The 22,143-nt window shown below is 39.1% G+C and overlaps 1 long non-coding RNA gene across 1 annotated transcript in view; it reads left to right on the forward strand.

Annotated features, from left to right (window-relative positions):
* The window catches only part of LOC120243095, a 97,250-nt gene that overhangs the window by 35,598 nt on the left and 39,509 nt on the right, over positions 1–22,143 (forward strand). Inside the window, exon 2 of the long non-coding RNA XR_005531214.1 lies at positions 14,452–14,543. This is a non-coding gene — a long non-coding RNA (uncharacterized LOC120243095). The remainder of the gene's footprint in view (positions 1–14,451; positions 14,544–22,143) is intronic.

Below are 22,143 nucleotides of genomic sequence, written 5' to 3' on the forward strand. Positions count from 1 at the left end.
AGGCTCTGTTAGTTTTAGAAGCTTTATGTGTTTGCCTACAAGAAGCAAATAAGTGAATATATAAAGCAGATAATAAGAGCCAGATTTCTTACTACCAGAGTAGTCAGAAATAAGGAAAGAAAAGAATCTACGAGGTTTAGATTTTAAAAGATTTAAATCAGAGGTATCAATATTAACTCATGACCATACACACACGTATATACATACAAATACATACACATGCACGTATATATGTATGCATATGTATGTGAGTGTCTATATGTGTACATATACATATATACATACATACGTGTATATGTGCACATGAAAATTGCTGTATTGGCATGTATTTCCTTGATTTTTTCACTGAGAGGACCTATGAGCAATCCCTGTTGAATGAATATATTATTGTCTAATCTTGGTTTCTAAGTGCAATTTTCTAGTAAAAGGAACCTGGACTCGTTGGAGACCTGGTTGATACCAGGACTGGGGCAAGGAAAATACAAGATAGGCCTGGAACATCTTGTGACGCCAAAAAGTAAAGAAGTACTTGAAGCACAAGAACAGGTCAAGAGTACATAGAAGCCAACTAGAAGGGCCCAACATTGGCCAAAGTTTGAACAACTGGTCAACAAAATAAGTAATGATAGTAATGGATTATAACCCATAGAATCAAATAAATATCCCTAAGTCCAAAGATGAATGTGGATAGATGGATGGAGGGATGGATGGATGGAAGAATAAATAACAGAGAAGGGACAGTTATTCTTTCCTAAAGAATTATAATTTATAGATTTAGAAGAAATGAGCAAAATACAAAATTATAAACAACGAGGGAAACACTACAGTAATAATTTTTATAGGCAAGATCCACAAATGCTGAAATCCATGGGTAAAGTTTTTATAGAGAAATAGGATATTAGCATTATATCCAAGATATTTATTAGTTATAAAGGGAAAAACAGTCATTTTATAGTGGAGAAACCCAGCAGACACCTCTTTGTTCAAGTGGTTAATGGTAGACAACTAGTAATAAGTCCACCAACATCGTGTACCAGACAGGGCGGACATCATTTATGTGGTTTTCTTGCCAAAATATAAAACCCTCAGTCTAATTATGAGAAAACCTCAGACAAATCTAAACTTGATAGAAGTCTAAAATTATTTGAAAATATAAAAGATCTTTTGGCCCTACCACAAAAAGTTATATAATAAATGAAAAGATAATAAAATGAAGAAAGCAATTTCCATGATAGAATTTATAATAAAATTACCATTTACATATGTATATATACACATATATATGTATGTGTGTATATGTATGTATATAGCTATGGTACATCCAAACAATGGAATATTATTCAGCACTAAAAAAAAAAAAAAAAGCTATCAAACCATGAAAAGACACGAAGGAAACTTACATGTGAATTACTAAGGGAAAGATGCCGATCTGGAAAAACTACACATTGTATAATTCCAACTATATCACATTGTGGGAAGGAAAACTGTGGAAACAGTAAAAAATAATAATAATAATTGTTGGTTGTCAGGCTGGGAGGAAGGGAGTGTGGAACAGACAGATCATAGAGGATATTTTAGGTAATGAAACTACTCTGTATGACACTACTTTAATGGATAAATATCAGTATACGTTTGTCCAGATCCATAGAATGTACAACAGCAAAAGTGAACCCTAATGTAGAATATGGATTTTGGGTGATAACGGTGTGTCAGTGCAGGTTCATCAGTTGCAACAAGTATATCACTCTGGTGGCGGATATTGATGCTGGGAGAGCCTATGGATATATGTGAAGTCTCTACTTCCTGCTCAGTTTTGTGAACCTAAAACTCCTCTAAAAAATAAGGTCTGTTACTAAAAGAAAAACAAATATATATATATATATATATACACACACACACACACATATATATATATATATATCCATGTGCCTGTAGGCATTTCTTTACAGAGTATACATATATATCATGTTTATATTAGTATATGCATATAAAAATGAAGTAACACTTATATTTCTGGTTGAGAGAGAGGGGTAGATAAAGGGATTGTACACTTTCTACTTTATGTATTTCCTATTTCTGTCATATTTCAGTTTCCATAATGAGGATATATTCCCTTTGAACAAAACAATAAAAGCATTCAAATTTTTTAAGAAAAGATTGTTTGAAAAATAGGTGCATGAAAGCCAAGTTTAAAAATTAAATTTACTTTATCCATCATCCATTAAATACATGATTGATCTCCTGAACCAATGCCCCAGACTACTTGCTGTATTCCAGTTTATAACTGTATTTGACTGGAAACATGAACAAATAAGGAAGGCATAAAATATTTAAAGCCCATGGAGCACTTAAGACCGTCAAAATGATCTATTTTGCACATACAGTCTTATGCTATGGCTTTTAGGTCAGAATGGCCCATTTATGTTAGCTGTAGCTTACAGTGCTTCTTTCTTATATACATTTAGTTATATCATAAGAGTAACAATAAACCTTGATACATATTAAAGTTCCCTTTACTTTCCATCCTTCAGGTCATGTGCAAATGATTTGTAGTGGTAGATTATGTTCTCTGCAGGAGTAATTTTTAAGTATTAAGAACACCTAGAAAATACATTTATAGTTTAAGGAAAAAAAATTACTTCACATTACCCCCCACCTCTAAGCCCATTTAATTCTTGCTGATGTTGTGTCTTGCTGTGCTGTCAGAATGAACTAAACTTGTGTTTATCCAAATGTCTAATGAGCCATAATAAGACTATTCATTTTCTGAGTGGGCCAGGGGTACAGTTCTCATCACTGTCACTGCAGGCCTTCCCTGCTAGGACTGCCACAGTCAGTAATGCAGTCACAGGACTTAGACTGAGTGCATCTGAAAAAGGAAATGTATGGGTATCAGAGTCTCTTAAAACAGGATCTCTAGGACATAAAAATACCATAATTTTAATTGCAGTGTTTATTGCATTTGGATTTCTGGTGAGTATTATGCCTATGTGTTATTTGCATGTGGTAATTATAACCTGCTTTGGGCATCTATGGTTTTAGTCCTTTACTCAGTTATCTCTCTCTCTCCTTCCTCCAATACGATTCGGCAGCTCTTAAAGAACATTACAATCTTTCAAATCAAAAACTAAAGCTTTGAAATATTAGAATAACATAGTACTGTGTACTCTAAAAATTTCATTTAATCTGTGAAGTCACTTTCTCAGTGAATCAAATTATTCAAAGTAATAAGAGTATTGAGGTCCTCAGTTTAAAGAAAATTCTTCTGTTTGTTTTTGAGCCAGTGATGGTACTGGTGGTCATTGAAAGCTTTAGACCATTCTCCCTATTTATGAAAGAGTGATATATGGATTGGGAGGGGCATAAGGAGAATGATGTGATAAAGATAAGTTGCCTGGATACCTTCATTAAGTCACCAGAAAGTGTGATTTTAGTTAGGGACAAACTTAATCTGCATCCCACAGCACCATACTCCTTCCCATTACTATGACCTACTTTACAAATGTCTACTGACTCACATTTAAAGCACTTTTTGTTTTGGGAACTGCTTAAGGATTTGAGTACCTTCTTGAAGTACCTACATTCCAAACCAGAAGTATTTGAAGTTAAGGATGAGAATTTATGCATATTTTTACTTTCATTTTTGGGTTTTACTTCCTCTGTCTTAAAGACTAGCAAAATGTTTTTTTTTTTTGAAAAAGGCCAGAAAGAGTAAATACTTTAGGTTTTGTAGCACTATATAGTTTTTGTCTCCACCACTCATATCTGCCGTTTGTAGCACAAAAGCAGCCATAGACAATACCTAAACAGATGGTTATGGTTATATTCCAACAAAGCTTTATTGACAGTAACTGGAAGTGGGCTGGATTTAGCCCATAGATTATGAGTTTGTATATTAATCCATTCCTGCTAAAGTACAGCTAAATCAAAATTGTGCCATTCAGAGCAAAAGTTATATTTTTATGGACACTCATGGAAAAAAATGAAAACTGAAGAAATCTATTGACAGACTACACACACAAACACACACACACACGTATATACACACACACACATTTTAAAGTCTTTGAAGTCATATAAAATTCAAACTGACTGATAATATTACTAGAACAATTAAGGTATTCATAAGTTTGACATTAGAAGTGCACACGTTAGAAATGATCTGGTCTGACATATGCATATTACATATAAGTAATTAGGGCTCAGAGAGATGGTGTGACCTGCCCAGAGCTACTAGATGCCAAGCTAAAATTTAAGAATTCTGTCCTCTGCTCCTGGTTCTCTTTATATATCATCATATTACCATTTAAATATTAAACTAATAGCTTTAACATATTACAATATACTTTCTGGTCTATAGGAAAATGTAAGTTATATTGGAAAGTGTGCACAAATGAACTAACAAAACCCTTTTGTGACCTAAGTAATTCTGGCACTTTCCCTTTCACACATCTTTTCTCCAAGGACATGAAAAATACAACTCTTTGAAGATTAAATATAATTATTGAAGAGAACTGTCATTGAAGGTTAAGTATAATGCTTAAGGAGTACAAATGACAATCCCAGTGCAAGCAAAGAATCTTGCCTTTTAGGTAATGATTGTGTCCAAAGGCAAAGATACTATGAAGAAAATTTAATCCTGTTGAATAAAGTAAAACCAACTTCATGACTATAGATAGATAGATAGATAGATATTATGACATATATATGTGTATAATATATATAATATTTATATATTTATTTATATTTATATATATTATGTACACACACATACACATGTATATATATGTCATAGTACATATATATATCATAGTAATGTGTGATTATAAAATAAGGAAAGGCCTGCTAAGGTGATAGAGGAGTTAGCAACAGTATTGGCTACATTCAGTTTGATCTTGAAACATAGGAGTCTAATTTCAGCAGCTGCTGGAATGCGAGGAGAGCAAAGGCTAACACTTGTCAGTTTAGATGAAAACCTCTCCAATGTGTGTGGAGTGTGCACCATTCGCCCTGCCCACATAGGCACCCTGGACTGTAGAAGAGGAGTTCTATTTTTTCTCTTATTTTCTGCCTCTGTCAGTGAACTCCATGAATTCTAAAGGGGAAATCAGTGTTCCAGATACAGCAAATGCTTACTAAGTGTTCCTTGATTTTTATATAAAATTTCCTGGGGGACTAGACCTAAGATAAAATGCTTAGCCCGTTTCTTTGCAATTACTAATATTATGGCCACAACAAGCTTCCCCGTCTTCAAGCTCTTCCTACAATGTGCCATTAACATTTTTCTCACTAAGAGAGGGGTCCTAGGTTCCCTTCCTTAGGATCTGAGCGGGCCTCTGACTATGGCAGAAATTACACCAGTAACTCCCAGGCTAGGTCATAAAACAAGAAAAAACAAGAAAAAATACAACTCTCCCCTCCTCCTATCCAGGGTCTACATTACAAAAGTCAAATCTCTGTCTCACCAGGCTGGTGGGGCCCTTTTCCTCCCGTTTTCCGTCTTCCTATACTGGGGTCTACGCAGCACTACCAGGCAGAGAGCAGAGTCAAGGCAGTCCTACCTCCTGTTTCCTTCTGTGCGGATCACAGTTCTGTGCTGCCTGCTGTCCAGTGCTGACAATAGCTGCTTCATGTATTAAGCAGAGTTTGATAGTTGTTCGGGGCAGGAAGGTAGGTCTGGCCCCAGTTCCTCTGTCACCCAAAATGGAGGCTTGCTTCTCTATCGTATATACACAAGATATGTTTATGTTGTATGCTGGTTAAAAAGCAGAGCTCGGTGCGTTGTTGGTGAACTTAGTAAGCTGTGTACTTAAGTTTGCATTTTTCTAGGAACTGACCAATCTCTACCTCTAATTAATATACCATTGCTTATCTCTGTCAGGATTTCATGCATATCAGGCTGAACTGGAAAAAACAAACAAACACACACTTCTGCAGCTCAGTTCCTTCTCACTATTGAGTGTAAAAGAGAAGAAAAATGAGTTCGAACTGACTCCCTCAGTTAGATGATTTCAGGCCAGGCCGGGTTTTTCCCTTCCAGGCATTATCTCATTGATTCAACAAATATGTATTACTTGCCATGCACCAGGGATTTGGCAGCGAAAATCAGCTTACATTCTTTTAGAGGCACCCAGATATTAAATAAATATGTGTTTGATTAAATATGTAAGCTGTAAGGCGACCGTAAGTACTATGGAGGCAATCACTAAGAGACTAGATTCTAAGGCTGACCATTCCAAAAAACCAGGAAGCAGAAGTTGCCAGGATTTTTGGTCCATTTTCTTTTTTGGTCCAAGCAGTCACAGGCCTGACCAGATTCAAGAGGAAAGAGGAATAGATTCTACCTCTCGCAGGGGAGTGGCCAGCCCACAGGCAGAAGAGCAGATGGATTAGCCACCATTGGAACACATTTGACCACAGTTTACATGCCTAGATCTGCAAATCAACCCTTGCCACATGGTAGTAGATATAATTGTGAATTATCTATCATAAGATTATCAAACAGTGAAAACAAAATTTGAAGAACTATCAGACTGTCATCATATTTGGAATACATGAGGATGTTTTAACATACCGATTTCATCATGTAAAGAGAATTTTTGGCTTTTAAAACATCTCTTAAATTATATTGTACCCATTTGGAAGATATTTAAGCAGATACAATGCAGTAGATTCAGAGTTAAATGAGCCACTACTACTCTGCAGCTTTTATTTTTTTAAATAAGTTTTTATTTATTTATTTTGAGACAGAGACAGCGCAGGTGGTGAGGGGCCGAGAGAGAGAGAATGAGAGAGAGAGAGAGAGAGAGAGAGAATCCCAAGCAGGCCCTGCACTGCACTGCCGGTGCAGAGGCTGACGTGGGGGCTCAGACTCACAAACGGGGAGATTGTGACCTGAACCAAAATCAAGAGTCTGATGTTTAACTGACAGCCCACAGGTGCCCCCAGTATTAATTTTTGATAATATTTTAGTTGAAGTCAATAGCATTAATATTCCAAGTTTATAATGATTTACTAAATTGCCACTATCCTTCTGTTAAATGATCATATTTATTTCATAATTCTCTGTCACAATATATAATTACAATAATTTAAACTCTCTATAAAGATGTAATTTAATAAATTATCCTGGCTATTTAAATGCATGCTAATCAGCAGCAGATTACTTAAGTAAAACAAGAAAATTAATGCAAGGAATAGAAAATAAACTTCTGGAGAAGGATAATTTCAGGGACTAATTACATCTCCAACAATAAATCTTAAGTGCATACTAATGTAAAGACCTATTTATTTGTATTCAGATTTTAGAGGTGGCCAGAATTGGTCCAATATGCAATTTTAATCCTATCATATTAATATTTGTTTTCTTATTCAATTGTTTATTCATTAATCCATTCATTCTTTCATACATTTGATGATTATTTAGTCTTGGTCATAATCCTGTTATGAGTAGTGTATTAAGATTCTCTGGAGAAACAGAAAAAATAAATTTATAGTATATATTATAAATATTGTTATGTAATATCATATATATTATAATACATAATCTGTCATATATAATATTGCATAATACCTTATAATGTATTATTATATAATTATTAATTATGTTATAAGTGTAATATGTAATATATTTTATAATTTGTAACATTTAATTCATAAATGTATATAAATTAATGTATATTCTATATTTTGTAATATAACATACAGCATATGTTATATGTGATGGTATATATCACTATATGTGATACGTACATAATTATGTGTTACATAGTTATATATTATATATAAAATATATAAATTAATTAAAATGAATTGGCTCATGCAGTTATGGAAAATGAGAAATCCATATTCAGGAGATCCAATGGTGTGAGCTTCAGTCCTAGTTCAAGTCCAAAGGCAAGAGGAAGTCCGTGTCCCAGCTGAAAGAGAGAGAGAAGCCTTCCTTACTCATCCTTTTAGCCTATCCAGGCCACCTATGGATTGGATGACGTCCACTCACATTAGGGAGCAATCTGTTTCACTCAGTCCACAGAATCAAATGTTAATCTCAGCAGAAACACCCTCACAGGCACACCCAGAAATACTGTTTAGCCAAATTTCTGGGCCCTCTATGGCCCAGTCAACTTGACACTAAAATTAACCACTACAAGCAGTTATTAGTAGAAAAGTCAGAGATTAACTGAAATCCTTTCCTGATCTTGAGATGCTTATTGGCTAGTTTCCAAAGAAGTTATTTACCAAAATAACAATAATTCAAAGTGAAAAGTAATATGACCATTTTTAAAACGTAAGTCAGGGCTCCTGGGTGGCTCAGTTGGTTAAGTGTCCGAATCTTGGTTTCAGCTCAGGTCATGATCTCATGGTTTCATGAATTTGAGCCCTGCTTCAGGCTCTGTGCTTACAGTGTGGAGCGTGCTTGGGATTCTCTCTCTCTCAGTCTTTCTCTGCCCCTCCCCTGCTCATGCTGTCTCTGTCTCTGTCAAAAATAAATAAATAAAAATCTTAAAAATAAATAAAAGATAAGTCAGATCATGTCACTTCACTACTTAAAATTTAACTGTGGCTTTCCAGTAGATTTACGTTAAAATCTCAATTCCAAACCTTGGCATAGACAACCTTCCATAGCTTTCTGACTGCACCACCTTTCCTGTGTCCACTACAGCCAGGGCAAAAGTATTTATTCTAAAAAGGGCCAAACACCCTCTTCTTGGGGCCTTTGCCTGTGCTTTTTTCTTCCCTCTGCCTGAAGGGCTTGTTCTTGCTTCACTGTTCCCAAGCCCCACACTGGTCAGGGATTGAGGCAGTACATATATGTGTGTGTGTGTGTGTGTGTGTGTGTGTGTGTGTGTGTGTGTGTGTGTACTGTGTATATACTGTGTGTGTATATACATATATACACACACATCTATATATCACAAATATACATCACAAAAAAATCACATTTTCATAGATATTGTATAATTGAGGCAGTTATGACCAAGAATTTCAAAGCAAATAAATCAGTCATGACAAAAATGTTTTGAAAGTGAAGCTCTATCCACTATAAATGCCTGTAATCATTTTAATATATGCTGAAATGCTACAAAGTTGCAACTCCTTGTTGAAACAATGTCTAAATTAAGTACATGATATAAAAATACAGTTTTTCTCTATAATAAATTTGATCCAGATTCCAACAGGAAGCTAAAATCAGTCTTTAAATATTAATTACCTGTTTTCATTGCTTTAAGTTTACAACAGGTTGGCAGAAATGATTTGGAATGTTCAGATCTCTGTCAAAAGCTGCTGATCGTGGCTTGTACTTAGGTATTTATTTTCAGTATCTTTCTTGGCATCAGTAAAAGATAGTGAAGATTTTCAAATGTTGTGTTTCTCCCATTGAGATGTGTTTTTAAAAATCAAAACTAACCCAACATTTTCCTTTTTATACTTACATAATTGATTTATTCAAAATCACAAATACAGTTAGTTAGTATTTGACTAAAGTATTGATCTACTAGTACCTAGTTATGTGACTTCAGAAAATTCTTATATTTGTACATTATTATACACTGACATTTTTCTTACCGTTTGAGATAGCTTCTAATTATGAAACTAATTGAATAAATACAGAATAGAAATGAAGATCATTAAAAAAAAAAAAAAAAGGGTCATATCCTAACGGGAAGAGGTGAGGGAGTTGGCTCAGACTTAGGGAAAAAGAGGTTTTTGATTAAGACCTTGCTTTTCTTGTTTAAACAGAGGGGCTGATTTAGACGGCAAGTAGGTCCTCTCTCGTGTGCCAGACCTAACTGGTTGGAAGAGTCCACTGCACTGGGGTGCGATGGTCTTGAGGCCATCTGTGGGCTCATGTGGGCAGAATGCCCCGACCTCTGGGTGAGGTCTGCCCAAGCTGAGGTCCTGGGAAGTCACAGGAGGTATGCATGCCATGCGTGGTCCATTTCTGGACAAGATTATGGTTGTCAGTAACTCTTTTAAGTATCCTCGCTGTTTTTGCATAACCTCTCCCTGTGCAGCAACAAACTCTTCGCAAATAAAGAAAAATGATCTGTTATGCATATTCATTGACATCATCGGTTTGAATTTTTTTGGCAAATGGATTCACCTCAGTTCCTTTGTGTGACGTCTTGGAAATTCGGAGCGTGGTTCCTGACCATTCAGCTGAGTGTCTGGTAGGCGAGAAGAGCCCTAATCGTGTAATTATACAAATAACCTTTTAATTGCTGTTGTGAGGGGTCCTATCCAGGAAAGCGTGGTGCTCAGTGAGGCATGCCCGGCCTGTGCTGCAAGTCTGCCGATGGCTGCTGCGCCTCAGTCCCCACATCGGAGGACTTGCTTCCTTGTGTGTGTTTGTACAGAGTGTTTACTCATTAACAGATTCCAAACCCCCATTATCTCGTCACACCTCTGTCTGAAATCCTGTGCAGTCCTGTTTTATTGACGGCATACCTCCTGGCAGAAGCAGTCTGTACACATGCCTTATTCTCAACTCAGGTGAAGAGGAAGCAGGAGGTGTCTTTAGCTGCACAGAAAATCAGAAATGAGCCAGAGATAAGATGCAAAGAAAATCAGAGCAGATCTGGCAAGAAACACGTGGCCGTTCCTGAAGATGTGCTGTGGAGTGGAACACTGATTCAGTTCAGGTGGAGTTGGCTGACGTGGGTTTCAAATTTTGGGGGGACTCAGTTTTTTCACCTAGAATATATCCTTATGGAGATTAAATGAAATAATGCTTAAAGATTTAACGATCTTGGCACCATAACAAAAGTTAGGTTCCTCCTCAACCTTAGGATGAATAAAATTGGAGATGAGATGGACCCATAGAGAGATAATATGAAGCTCTGGCTCAGAATAGTTAATTTTAGCTAAATGTCAGCTTGGTCAGGCCACAATACCCAGGTCATACCCATGTTTCTGTAAAGGTATTTTTTAAGATGAGATTAGCATTTAAAGTAGTAGACTTTTGAGTATAGCAGATTACTCTCCATATTGTGGGTGGGCCTCATCCAATCAGTTGACTGCCTGAATAGAAAAAGATTGACTCCACTAGAAGAAGGAATTCTGCCTCCAGATGCCCTTCAGATTCAGGCTGCAACGTCAGCTCTTGCCTGGATCTCGGTCCTGCTGGTCTACACTGCAGATTTTAGACTTGCTAGGCTTTACAACTGCATGATCCAATTCCTTAAAAATAAGTCTCTCATCTTTGTCTTTTTCTGTGTTTCTGTGTGTGTGTGTGTGTGTGTGTGTCTGTCTGTGTGTGTCTCTCTCTCCCAGGATGGAAATGGATGTAGATAAAAATCTCTTTGTTAGTTCTGTTTCTCTGGAGTACTCTAATACAGAAGGGATTCGAGAAAAACTTAAAGTGAATCGCTTCTAAGACCAGGGTGGTGTGCACAACCACTAAGTGGTGTGAGTACTTGATAGATAATGGATCGGGAAGATAGCTCTCCTGTATTCAAAGATAATTGTTTGCAGGTGCGCTGGTATCGTCATTTGCTTCATTACACAGGTTTAGTGAAAGCCTGGCTGTACAGGCCCTCATGTCCTAAACCATTAATCCTCATTCACAGGGAGCTGCTGACTAGAAACACTGCGTTAGCTTTTCCAGCACAGCACTGGAGAGTGATGGCTTTCCTTGTTGGTATTTGCAATGTAAGTCTCTCTTCAGGTTAAAAAAAAATCCCAGAATAAATCTTCGGGCAATTCATTTTTGAAACTGAATAAGAACCATTTGGGCAGCACACTCCATCTGGTGATAAACCTGCTAACTGCTGCCCTCTAATTCTTCTGTTGTTCCAATTAAATACCTTGCAGCCATTCAGAAAAATGAATTGTGTTGCCACATCTTCCTGTGGCCACAGCCACTAATTAGTTCCGAGCAGGTCTGAATATCAGGGAATTACAGGGAGGACCTCAAATTACATCCTCAAGTGCAGCAGGTTGCTTCAATGTTTTTTGCTCAGCATTTACAATTTCCACGCCATTTAGATTTGGAGTTTATTGATAGAAAAGGGAAAACTTTATGTTCCACATTCCTGATGGTGGCATCGTCATCATTCTTTCAGCTGAAGCAAACAGCTTTACAGAATCTGAAGAGGGACTTCGGCAAGGAAGGTCTATGCACAAAGCATGCTCTTAGTGTTACCGATGTCTTCCAAGGGGTCAAATCTGAAGAATGTACTGGAAAAGCTTTCTTATTTCCCTTTGACAGTAAAAGAAAGTTTATTATTTTTATATTTATACTGGCATTCCAGAGTTTCAACACTATTTGAACTTTGCAGGTAGATTTCTCTGATCATTTCCCCCCCCCCCCCCCACCCCAGCCTTCCTATGTATATACTACCAGACATTTAAATAGGACACTTCGGATTTTTTTCCAAATTATTTTCATCCTTTACAGCTGGACTCAATTTTTCTTTCTTTTCTGAGCCCTTTCTGGACTTGCCACTATTGTTTGTGTTCCCAGTGCCTTTGAAACCCTGTGCTATATAGCCTCTGTACTCATCACGTCTCAGTTTCAAACAAGCTTAGAGTTAATTCCGCAGTCAGCCTTATCAGCCTATTGAGAATAGAAATCGTATCTTGTTGTCTTCTCTTTGGAATATGCTGTTTTATTTTTCATAGATAAGTTAAACAATCCTATTGTTCTATAATCCATCTTTTCCTCTGGTGTCAGAAAAGCTTTTCTAAAAGGCAGTGTCTTTAAGCCCTATTTTCCCCCAAGTCCTTTAATAATATTTCCTTGGATTCTGCATCTGTCCATGGGTAGTTCAACTCAGTTGTCCCTAGAAACAAAAAGATGACAAATTGGGATTTAAAATGAAATCCTATTTCATATCTTTGTATTATTTAAATCTTTCCGAGGTGCGTTGGATTGTTGAGATACTAGCTCCAGGGTTCAGCCACCTTCTAGAGAAATGAGATGAGGGTGTCGTGGTCAGAGGGAGATTAGTGTCCGGAAGGGATGGAGAGCCAGCTATAGGGGACAGAGAGAGTCAGCAGGAACCGTCTTGGTCGAGGAGGGTCTCCTGCAATAGATAGAAGGAGGGTAACGGGAAACAAGGGGCTCGGCCACATAAGCCCCTCGTCAGGGTACCACGCACGCCAGAATTCAAGCCATGGCCGCAAAGTAGTTAGTGAATAATCTAAAAGAACGCTGCCTCCTACAAGGGGACTAATCTGTGATGTGGACCGACCCCAAAGCATCAAGGCCCCAGGAAACCACGGAGCCCGCCCAGGCATACAGATACGAAGGCTGGTTGCCAGCTGAGCAGATGGGATAAGTGCGTACGGGAGAGCGAGGTTGAAAATGGAGCACATGAAGCTTCCTCGTGCTGGATAGACGCGGGGAGGTAACGCCAGAGGCGGCCGTCCCGCTGCGGCTTGCCCTCCCGCCCCCGCGCCTGCCCGCGAACGCAGCGCTCCCTGTACCTTCAGGGCGCTGCCCGGGTCCCCGGCAGCCTTCCTGCTGACACCGACTCCCGAACGTCCGCCCGCCTGACTGCAGTTGGAGAAGCAGGACACCAGTACTGCTCTGCTCATCACTTCTCTTTTTACCTGGTTACTAGACTTGAGAAGTGCGGAAGTATTACGATAGGCTGAGAGCAATCCCACAGAAGTGTCACGGCGCTGAAGCCCCATTGCTGCCCTTCTCTCCGAGGCACGCAGTTCACCGTGTGTTTACGCGTGTGGTGCCCCCTAGAGTTGTACGATTGCCTGCATAAACTCAGGCTGATTTAAATAGAAAATGTCATGCTGGGGCGCCTGGGGGCTCAGTGGGCTAAGCGTCAGACTTCAGCTCAGGTCATGATCTCACGGTTCATGAGTTCGAGCCCCGCATTGGGCTGGGCTCACTGTGGTCAGCACGGAGTCTGCTTTGGATCCTCTGTCCCTACCTGTCTCTCTGCCCTTCCGCTGCTCATGCTCTCTCAAAAATAAATAAAACAAAAAGAGAAAGACAGAAAGAGAGAAGGAAAATGTCATGCTACAGAGCAGTGTATCTTATTAAAGAGTTGCATCAAGGTGTGGTGGAGACTAATAGCTGTATGGTTTATGCAGTCAAGTCATGATTCTGCCTTGTGTCTTCCCGGGGAGCTTGGGCAGACCACTGTGCCTTAATTCACTCAACTCTTAACAGCACATGCTCACAAGGCTTAAATGAGATGGAAGTAAAAGAAAATAAGTAAAGTGCTCAGAAGTGTTCCTGGCAGGTGAAAAGCACTCCATAAACATTCGTTATCCTTAACAGTGTAGTTTATAGTTATAAAATTGCCAGTTAGACTTTCACTAGCACCAACCAAAAGCAATTCGCTGCACTGTTCCTGGATCAAATGAAAGGCTTAAAGTTTTAGAACCAGTACAGTGATACGTATTTCATGTGACTCTTGGGCCACTGAGAAATAGATTTATGAAAACACAGGCAAATATCAAGAGAGTAACTTTTTCTTTCAGGTGGGATTTAAAACCGAGAAGTCTGCACATTTGAAGACTTATGCGGTAGAAGAAGTGAATGACTCCTGTGTTTTCACTGTTTGGACGTTGCTGTGAGTGTACACATTTGTATAGTAGGTGTGTGTGTCTCTAGCTGCTCTAAAAAATGCATGAAATGTGCCCTTCACCCATTTTTCTTTTCTTTTTGGTAATTTATATCTTACTTTCCTCTCTTTGTCCCTGTCTCCTTTCATTCTTTCATAAATAATATATAGCTCTTCTCTGCCATTCTAAAGGGGTCATGGGGACTTTAAACTGAATTGATACAGCTATAAAGGGAGAGACAACGGAAGACAGTGTAACTTTAGGACAGACAGCCGCGTGGTTGGACTGCAGAGCCGCGTGGTTGGACTGCAGATGCCGAAGTAGCTTTGATCGGGGGTGAGGTAGGAAAGGTCTGAGAACAGTCAGAGCAAAGTCGTACAGGTCTCCCGGGCAAAGGTGGGGAGACATGTCCCTGCGTAAGGTTGGGTCCAGAAACAGCTAGTTAAAATGTTAAGAGCATCAATCTTGTGGGGAAATACACAGAAGCTGAGTCCTGTAAGAGCATAGACTCCTTGCCAGGGCTGGAATGAGGGCAGGGATGTGTGGAGAGCTACACGCTCACCCACAACTGTGCACATATGTGTTCACACACGTGCACAAGCACACACCTATCTTTTTTTAAACTTAAAAATTTTTTTTTCCTGTTGAGAAAGAGAGAGGAGAGACAGAATGTGAGTGAAGGGCAGAGAGAGAGGGAGACACAGCATCAGAAGCAGGCTCCAGGCTCTGAGCTGTCGGTCAGCACAGAGCCCGACGTGAGGCTCTGTTTGTGGAAGTCGTTTTTCGAACGGGGTTGGTGTGGCTTATCCACACTTAGGTTAATCTCTGTGTGACCGGTTGCAAGGAGTAGTGCTAGGCAGGACGTTCATCTGTGTCTGTTCTAACACAGACAGGTGACTTGGTTTACAGCTGAGCTCGGCAGAAATCCTGAGAATTTGAGACCGATGTGCACAAGCCCCGCCTCCTCAGTGTTCTCTTAGCTCCGGGTGGAGTTCTCTCCTGGCACTGGTTCTTCCCTTTTACCCTCTCCCTCGTCTGTGTTTTGAGCCTCTGGTTTTTGTGCTCTCGGTGCTTTAGTGTTTGGGGCTTAGAAGCAGCACTATGTGTGAATAAGGAGTTAGGCTTCACACGCAGCCCCGCAGAAGGGCTCCTTGGAGCTGTGTCCTACGGGGCCCAGGGGTCACCCCAGAGAAGCAGAGAAGAACAGGGGGATTCAAGATGAATGAATGGAACGGAGGAGCTTGATGGAGAAACGCGGAGAAGAGCTGTGACAGCTGATAGAACTATATAGAGGAAGGAAATCACAAAACAAATTGAAGGTAGTCCATAAATCGGGGACTAAGAGAAACGGAATGTGAGAATAAGGGAAGGTGGATACCTTTCTAGTAAATCAGAAACTCAGCAACTACCAAGAAAAGGTATTAGCTTTGTTTGCCTAACATGAATCCAGTCTGGGGGCATGAACTAGCATTCATGAGTAAAAAAAACATTATTTTTTAAAATTTTAATGGAAAGGTCTAAAGAGGAAAACTATAAACTATTCCGGCACCCCAGCCCACGGAAGGGATATGAACACTGACAGGAAGAGGTAATTTAAAGAGAGAGTCTGTGTTTCATTGTAGTTTATGTGTAATATAAAATAGGACAAAAGATGGAGAATAATCTGGATTTTGTGAACATTAGATATTATTTGAGATTTTCCCCAGACCTATAAGAGACATTGCCACACAAGCATCCAGATTGGGGAAGGAATATCTCACAAAATATGTATACATTCTGCGTGCCTTTTGGGGGGAAAAACTATGCAAAAATGAAATTATGTTAGAGGTAGTAAGTGAAAAGGCAGTTTAAGACCAGTAATAAATGACAATAATGGGTGGGGGGAAGACCACAGAATAGACTTTTCTCCAAGGAAGATATAAAAATGGCCAACAAGCATATGAAAAGATTATCAACATCATGAGTCTTCAGGAAATTAAAAGCCACAATGAGACACTACTTCATACCCACCTGAAGAGCAGAATCCAGTATTCACATAATAGCAAATGTTGGCAAGGCTGTGGAGGAGTTTGAACCCTTGTCCATTGCTGGTGGAAAAAGAAAGTGGTGCACCCATTTAAGAAAATAGTTTGGCCATTTCTCAAAAGATGAAACACACAGTTATAATCTAATCAAACAATTCTACGAAGTCTATACACAAGAGCAATTAAAACCTGTTCACACAAAACCTTTTATAGAATCATTTCTAGCAGTGTTACTCATTTGATCCAAAATATGGAAACAACCCAAATTCCATCAACAACACTGGATAAAAAACTGATATATCCAGATAGTGGAATCATATTTGGCCATAAAAAAGACTGAAGAACTAATACTATGCTACAGATGAAACTTAAAAACATGCCAAGTGAAAAAAGCCAGTTACAAAACCTACATGCTATATTTTTCCATGCAAATCAAAGTCCAGATAGGAAAACACAGAGATGGAAAGCAGATAGTGGGTGCTGAAAGCTGAGAGGGGAAGTGGGGAGTTAGGAGTGGGAGCTAAAGTGGGGCACCTGGGTGGCTTAGTCGGTTAAGCGTCCGACTTTTGCTTAGGTCATGATCTCGCGGTTCATGGGTTCGAGCCCCACGTCGAGCTCTGTGCTGACTGCCAGCTCAGAGCCTGGAGCCTGTTTCAGTCTGTGACTCCCTCTCTCTCTGACCCTCCCCTGCTCACGCTGTCTCTCTCTCTCTCTCCTAGAAATAAATAAAAATATTTAAATATATATATATATCTAAAATAAATAAAAATATAAATAAATAATTTTTTTATAAATAAAAAATATTTTTAAAAAAGGAGTGGGAGCTAAAGAGTATGGGGCATTTTTTGAGGGGATGAAAATGTTCTAAAGTTGACTGTCACACTGGCTGCATCTATATCTGAATGAACTAAAAACCATTGACTTGAACACGTTAAATGAGTAAATTGTATGATATATAAATAATATCTCAACCAAACTGAAAATAGAGAAGTAAATAAATAAAAAGAAAAATTAGAGAATACATTAAGATGTTTGCAAAAATAGGCTAATAAAATTGTCATGTTTCTTTTCAACCGAAAATCAAAGGTGTAGATATCTCAATGACAGTATTTGTTTATAGATTATCAGAACAGATGCGCTGAAAGGAAAATATAACACCTAAAAATATCCAGGCCAGAATGGTTGTACTAGATAACTTTTCCAAACATTTAAAAAAGAGTTAACACAATTTTTACAACCTTAAGTAAAGGGGTGGGGGGAAAACATTATCCAGTTCATTTATAAGACCAGCATTAACCTGATCTCAAACAAGACAAAGACAGTTAAAAAAAAAAATTAACTAGACAGCAATATCGTTTATAAGACACAGAAATTGTCACCCAAATATCAGTAAGCTGAATCCAACAAGGTATAGAAAGAACTATACACCATGACCAACTGAGACTTATTCCAGGTAGGGCAGGCTAGTCCAACATTTGAGAATCAATCATATGAACAGGATAAAGGGGAAGAAACATGCAATCATATCACTTGACACAGAAGAAGCATTTAACAAAATTTAACCCATTCATGATTAAAAAAAAACAAAAAACAAAATAAAACTCTCAGCAAACTAGAAATAGATTGGAATTCGTACATCTTGATGAAGCATGTATACCAGAAATCTACAACTAAGTTCATATGAATATTTCCCCCTGAGATACAGAACATGTCTCAGTCAGCTCATGTTGCCATGACGAAATGCCATAGACTGGGTGGCTCAAACAACAGAAATTTGTTTTCTCATAGTTCTGGACCTTGGAAGTCTGTGGTCAGAGTCCCAGCATAGCTGGATTCTAGCGAGAGCTCCCTTCTTGGTTTCAGATGGCCGCCTTCTCATGTGTTCTTACATGTCTTAGTGCAGTGGCTTGAACTTCCAGTACTATATGGGGTACGAATCATGAGAGTGGAGGTCCTTCCCTTGTTCCACGATGGACTGACTTCTGGACTTCCCCCAATTCATATGTTGAAACCCCTACCCTCAATGAGATTGTATCTGGAGATGGGGTCTAACCCCATGATAAAGAAATATTTATTTGAAATATATGCATATATATGTATACACACACACATACACACACACATATTATTTATTTATTTATTTGAAAACTACTGGTATTCAGAATACATAAGAACCTTCCAAACTTGATAATAGAAAATCCCATGCAATCCAGTTATGAAATAGGCAAATGACACAAACGGATATTTCACTGAAGAAGACATACACCTATACTGAGACTAAGTAAGCATACTGAAAGTTTCTCAGTATAATTAGCCATAAGGAAAAAGCAAATTAAAACCACAGTGAAGTATCTCTGTACACCTATCAGAATGGCTAAAATAAAAGGTAGCGAACACTTAATGCTTACAAGGATGCAGATAATCTGGATCAGTTATGCATTGCTGGTAGGGATGTAAAACAGTATAGCCACCTCAAAAATGCTTGGCCCTTTCTTATAAAATGAATATGTAATTGTCATAGGACCTAGAATATGCAATCTTGGGCACTTATTTCACAGGAATGAAGCGTAAAAAATGTCTATATGAAAACCTGTGCTATGTTCATAGCAGCTGGTTGTTAATAGACCAAAACAGGAAAGAACCCTGATGTCCTTCAAAGGGTGTTTAACTATTGTGAAAGAAGCAATAATACATTGTAGCCAAGGAATTCTACCCTGCAGTAAAAAGGAGCTGCCCTCCCTGCATGTAAGGCATGGGAGAATTCTCTGGCTAGGAGGCCCTCTTTCTCTTGCACTGTGCTGGGCGTTCCCCGTTGAAAAGGAGTTGAAAACTCCTCTCTCGCCCTTTCTGTGTTCCAGCAGGGTGATATCATCTCTCATGTGGATTTCAGAGCTCTGATAAAGCGGTTTTCACCCATGAGGGGTTGTTAAATTGGTAACACGGTGGTGGTGGTGGGGAGGGTGGTGAATGAAGGTTGGGACCTCTTCTTCGACCTTCTGCTGTCTTGCTGACATTACTTCTCAGAAATGTTTTAAATAATTTATAGAAAATAAGGAAAACTAGGACATTAAAAACAGACCTTTTTTGTTTAGCAAACTATTTCCCCCTTTGCTGTACCCCACTCCTTCCTTTAGAGATAGGGTTGCATGCAGCATCATTTCTCTTCAGCATAAAGATATTCTTTAAGCATTTCTTACATGGCAAGTCTGTGGGCTGCCAATTAGCTCAGCGTTTGTCAATCTGAAAATGTCTGTACTTCACCTGCAAGTCTGAAGGATACTTTCATTAAATAAACGATTCCAGGAGGAGGGGAGTAAAGCCATCGCTAGTTCTGGGTTGGATCCTTTGTCTATGGAGTGTGTGCAGCCTAGGCTCCTCCTTATTGCTCTTTGTCATCACAAAGTGTGGTGACAAAAGCCCCAAAGAGAGGTATTGGTGATGGCAGCAGTGAGAACTCAAGAATTCACTCCATGGTTAGGTTCTTGTCATTTGTTTTTATGCGGGAGAAATAAAGATTAGGTGTGTAAAAAAGGCTCAAATGTTTGAAGACTTTTCATATGGGTCATTATTCAGTGAAAGTGGGGAAGCAAAACTCAGAGGACAGACAAAATACTACCTTATATCGTAAAAGTTATCCTGCGTGGATTATTAGGATGTATAGGAAAGATAACAGATAGGGGTCGGGGAGATCGGTTTATACTTTAGCTCTTAGCTTTTAGCATAAACTCAGGGAGAAGAAACCAAAACATAAGCTAGTGCAGTGATCATTGAAGAGCAAGAGAGGAAATGAGTTCAAAATAATTTTGGAGGATGATCTGACAAGACACAGTAACTAATCAGTTTTTAAGTATATGAGGATGTTTCTAGGTTAAATGACCAGGTACTTGCAGTGCATTCATTAATTTATGAAATATAAGTGGTGGGGCAATGTTGAGGGGTGGCATTAACTCCATATTCTAGGCTATTTAGTGAAAGCATTTGACTGCATTCGGGACACTCGCTAAGAAGAGATGTCAGAAATGGAGGTCAGATTAGATTTGAGGAATTTTGTTTGGTGTGTAACTGAACCTATACTCAAGGAGCATGTCACACAAGTAGAGAACAGAATAGAAACTAGAAAGAAGAAAGAGCTGAGGACAAAGTCCTAGGGACAACAACATTTAAAAGGCAAGATGAAGCAAATGAGGAGGCAGGTGGACAGTAGGCGAGAGTGAATGGTACAGTGGAGGTTATGGGCGGAGTTTCAGGAGATGGAGACAGTCAACAGGTTCCAGAGGAAAGCAGGCTCCTCTAAGTTGGCACCGTGCTCAGTGAGGCAGTAATGTGAGGAGGGCAACTCATTGTACTCCTGGCTCAAGGTGACAGTGTTTCTTAAACTACACTTAAAAAAACTTTTGCAGGGGCGCCTGGGTGGCTTAGTCGGTTAGGCGTCCGACTTTCGCTTGGGTCATGATCTCGCGGTTCGTGGGTTCGAGCCCCGCGTCGGGCTCTGTGCTGACTGCCAGCTCAGAGCCTGGAGCCTGTTTCAGTCTGTGACTCCCTCTCTCTCTGACCCTCTCCTGCTCACGCTGTCTCTCTCTCTCCTAGAAATAAATAAAACATTAAAAAAAAAAAAAAACTTTTGCAGATACTTCCAAAACCATGGCGCCCAGACAGTGTATTACATATTAGGAACAGGGTAGCAAGGAAAGTTGAAATGTTGTTCAAGTGAAACTCAGAAGCAAGTTTCACCTCTTGCATTATTAACCAGAATGAGGCATTTTGATCACTTTCATTTGATTTTTGACATGGAATCCTTGAGCTAAACCAATGAGAAGAAGCAACGTCCTTAGTATAGCTTGACAAACACACATAGAGAAACCGTCCTGTGCCACGTGAATGGAAAGGTGAGGAAGACGTTAATCTCCCCAGTGGTGCTGCTGCTGTGCTGTTACGGCTTCACACTGCCTTACGCCTCAGCAAATGGTGACTGGCAACAAGTTCATCTCCCCATCCTTTCTCTGAGAAAAGCCTGTGAACTGGAAGAGGAAAAGAATGTGAGAGATCATTTAGAAATCTTTTTTTTTAATGTTTTATTTATTTCTGAGAGAGAGAGAGAGAGAGAGAGACAGCATGAGCAGGGGAGGGGCAGAGAGAGAGGGAGACACAGAGTCTGAAACAGGCTCCAGGCTCTGAGCTGTCAGCACAGAACCCGACGCATAGGGCTCAATGCGGGGCTCAAACCCACGAACCGTGAGATCACGACCTGATCATGACCAAATTCGGGCGCTTAACCGACTGAGCCACCCAGGCACCCCTATGAGAGATCATTTAAACCAGGGTTGATAACAATTCCCAAACTTCCTTTGCTGCTGTTTACATCTCTGATGGTGAAATGTCATGGTCTTCTAGATGAGGCAAAATCCAATCATCTCATACAGGTCCGGACTGAAACTCAGGAGCACTAGTGTCTTTCATTTTCTCTTTCCTTCTATTGAACCATTAACCAGAATATCCCCATTCCCTAGCCCTGCCAGATAAGAAAATTCTCTGTTATTAATTATAATCAGAGCTTAACCATTAAAAATATCTTAAAAGGTAATAA

The sequence above is a fragment of the Hyaena hyaena genome, unplaced genomic scaffold (assembly GCF_003009895.1).
Source record: "Hyaena hyaena isolate Hyena2069 unplaced genomic scaffold, ASM300989v1 scaffold_327, whole genome shotgun sequence".
Taxonomy (NCBI): domain Eukaryota; kingdom Metazoa; phylum Chordata; class Mammalia; order Carnivora; family Hyaenidae; genus Hyaena; species Hyaena hyaena.